The following is a 3,529-nucleotide window of genomic DNA, read 5'->3' as shown; positions in this document are numbered from 1 at the left end:
CTGCTGAAACCCCGAAAAGGCCCCGAGATGAAAGCCAACTAAAGCGTAGGACGCCACCCAAGAAAAACAAAACCACGCAGGAGGAGGTGACCACCAACCCTGCAACCAAACAGAGTAAGGTGGCGCCAAACGAAAATTCCGGCAAGATTAAGGAGAAGGAGGTGGAGAAAGAAGGAAAATGGGTAGAGGTCCAACGCAGGTCACATGGCAAAAAGAAGATGGCATACAAACCACCACCACGGCCAGATGCCATCATTATAGCTCGGACGGGAGATATGACCTACAGCGATATACTAAGGACCGTAAAAAAGGAAGAGGCGCTGCAGAAACTCGGCGAGAGCGTATCACGCATCAGAAAGACGGTGAAGGGTGAAATACTGCTGCAGCTTAAGGAGACGCAAATGAAGGACACGGGCGAACTCAAGAGCAAAATAGGTAGGCTTCTAGGGGACCAGGCACAGATCAGAGCCCTAACCCACGAGACGATGGTAGAAATCCGTGACCTGGACGAGATTACCACCAAGGAGAATATTGCCGAGGCCATCCGCAACCAGATAAAGGAGCTAAACCACCTTAACGAGAGTGCGATAAAAAGCATCAGGGCGGCTTATGCGGGCACACAAACCGCGGTGGTAAATCTCCCAGCGCAGGAGGCAAGATTACTTCTTGACGCGCAGAAAATAAAGATAGGATGGGTTGTGTGCAGAGTAAGGGAGAAACCGAACCCCAAAAAATGCTTCAGGTGCCTGGAATATGGCCATATAGCGAGAGACTGCAAAAACGCGGAAGACAGAAGTCAATGCTGCCTAAAATGTGGAGAAAATGGACACTTTGCGAAAGCCTGCGACAAAAAGCCACACTGCAGAGCATGCAAGAACCAGGGAAGAAAGAACACCGAGCACCAGATAGGTAGTTGGAGGTGTCCGCTATACCAGGAGGCGTGCAAGAAATCAAGAAAATGAGAGTCATGCAGTTGAATCTCAACCACTGCGAAGCAGCGCAAGAGCTGCTCAGGCAAACGGTGTACGAGGAGAAGGTGGACATAGCAATAATCAGCGAGCAGTATAAAAAAAAAAAAAAAAAAAAAAAAATATAGACAGTGGAGCATGGATATCGGACCTCACTGGCAAAGCTGCAATATGGACATGCGGAGGAAAAGCCTTCCAAGAAAAGCCGCTGCTTGGTAAAAGCTACTACACACGAGCGAAGGTAGACGGTTTTAACTTTTATAGCTGCTACATACCACCAAGTATCCCACAAAATGAATACGAGAACATCCTAGACAGTTTGGTTCAAGAAGTCCGGACCACCACAATGAACGTTATAGCAGGGGACTTCAATGCATGGGCAGTGGAATGGGGTAGCGTCCACACAAACAGGCGGGGAGATGCACTACTAAAGGCGTTTTCGGTACTTGATGCGGTGCTTCTGAATTCGGGGAACAAAAATACCTTCGAGAAGAATGGTCGAGGCTCGGTGATTGACATTACTTTCGCTAGTAGTTCCTTGGTGCGCTCAACGAGCTGGAAGGTGTCGGACCTCTATACGCACAGTGACCATCTGGCAATCATGATGGAGCTAGGGAATCGTGCACAGAGCCGACAAAGGGCGATCACCAGGAAGGTGCAAACGAGGGGCTGGAAGGTAGAGACTCTGGATGAAGAGCTCTTCAGACTCGTGCTGGATGAGGAAATGGCCACTGAGGATAACACTGAGCTCCAGGCTGAAACACTGGTGAGGCACATCAGTAAAGCCTGCGACGGTGCTATGTGCAGGAGAAAACACGGCTCTCTCAGGCAGCCGGCGTACTGGTGGAACGAAAAAATCCAGGCCATAAGGGGTGAGTGTCATAAGGCGAGGCGGTTGTGTCAAAGGAACCGTGGCTCGATGGAACATGCCGTGCTGCGCGAAGCCTTCAAAAAGAAGCGAAGTGACCTTAAAAAAAGCCATCAAAAGCAGCAAAACCAGCTGCTTTAAGGAGCTCTGCGAAAAGGTGGACGAAAACCCATGGGGTGATGCCTACAAGGTGGTCATGAAGAAAATAAAAGGTGGTAAAGGCCAGGCACCAACCTGTCCCACCCTCCTAAAAGACGTCGTGCAAACTCTCTTCCCTGTGCAAACGCCAGGAGGTCGGCGACCGCAAGCGGAGAAACCGGAGGGAATGGAAGCACCAACGGTTACAGACGAGGAGGTGGTCCAAGCAGCAGAAAGATTTGGTAATGACAAAGCGCCAGGCCTAGACGGAATACCAAACAAGGCTCTGAAGGTTGCCATCAAGCACAACACGGGTCCGTTTACCGAACTCTTTACGCGGTGTCTGCGAGAAGGCGTCTTCCCAAAAATCTGGAAGAAACAGCGGCTGGTCCTACTGCAGAAACCAAACAAGCCGGCAGGAGAACCAAGCGCATACCGACCTCTCTGTATGCTGGATACGCTTGGTAAGATACTGGAGCGATTAATTTGTGTACGGTTGGAGCAGCACCTAGAGGAGGAACTGCCGGGTCTCGCCGATAACCAGTATGGATTTCGAAGACAGAGGTCTACCATTGATGCAATTAAAAAGCTCACCGATGTCGCAGGCAAGGCAATAGAAGGAACAAGATGGCTATATGGCACGAAGGAATACTGCGCGGTGGTGACATTCGACGTAAAAAACGCCTTCAACTCGGCATCCTGGCCTCACATACTAAGTGCTCTGGAAAGAAAGAACACGCCGCCCTACTTGCTAAGGATGGTATCCAACTACCTATCTGACAGGCTTCTGCTGTATGATACCGACGAAGGCCCCAGGAAGTACTTGGTGACGGGTGGAGTACCACAGGGCTCCGTACTTGGGCCACTACTTTGGATTGTCCTCTATGATGGAATTCTGAGACTGCCGCTGCCAAGGGAGGTACAAATTATCGGATACGCCGATGATATAGCAATAACAGTAGTGGCCAAAGACCTCTACCAAGTTGAGAACATCTGCAACAGCACGGCGCAGCAAATAAAGAACTGGCTCGCTGCAACGAATCTCCAACTCGCAGGGCAAAAAACCGAAGCGGTGGTGATCACAAGCCGAAAAAAGATGGAGAGCGTTACGCTCAACATCGATGGACATAGCATCAAAACACAGCAGTCGCTGAAATACCTGGGTGTCATGATAGACTCGAGATTAAGCTACAAGGTGCACATTGATAAAGCTTGTGAAAAAGCGGCAAGAGTGACCACGGCTCTAACAAGACTAATGGCTAACATCGGCGGACCGAGTCAAAACAGACGAGCGCTTCTAGCAAAAGTGAGCCAGTCCACACTAATGTATGCAGCACCCATCTGGGGACCCGCGTTGCAGCGCAAGACTTACACGAAGGCGGCAAAGTCGGTGTACCGACTAAATAGCATCAGGGTGACTAGCGCCTTCCGTACTGTGTCACACGAGGCGGTCGGAGTCTTAGCGGGCATCATGCCCCCAGAAATAATGGCCATGGAGCTAAAAAGAGTCTTCGATTGTCAGGCACCTGCCTAAGTTTCGGGACTTATCGAAGAC

This window comes from Rhagoletis pomonella, unplaced genomic scaffold (genome assembly GCF_013731165.1).
Source record: "Rhagoletis pomonella isolate Grant_MI unplaced genomic scaffold, Rhpom_1.0 Rhpom_scaffold_00004, whole genome shotgun sequence".
NCBI classification, from domain to species: domain Eukaryota; kingdom Metazoa; phylum Arthropoda; class Insecta; order Diptera; family Tephritidae; genus Rhagoletis; species Rhagoletis pomonella.
The sequence above is the reverse complement of the archived record's forward strand: the minus strand, read 5'-3'. Positions refer to the sequence as shown.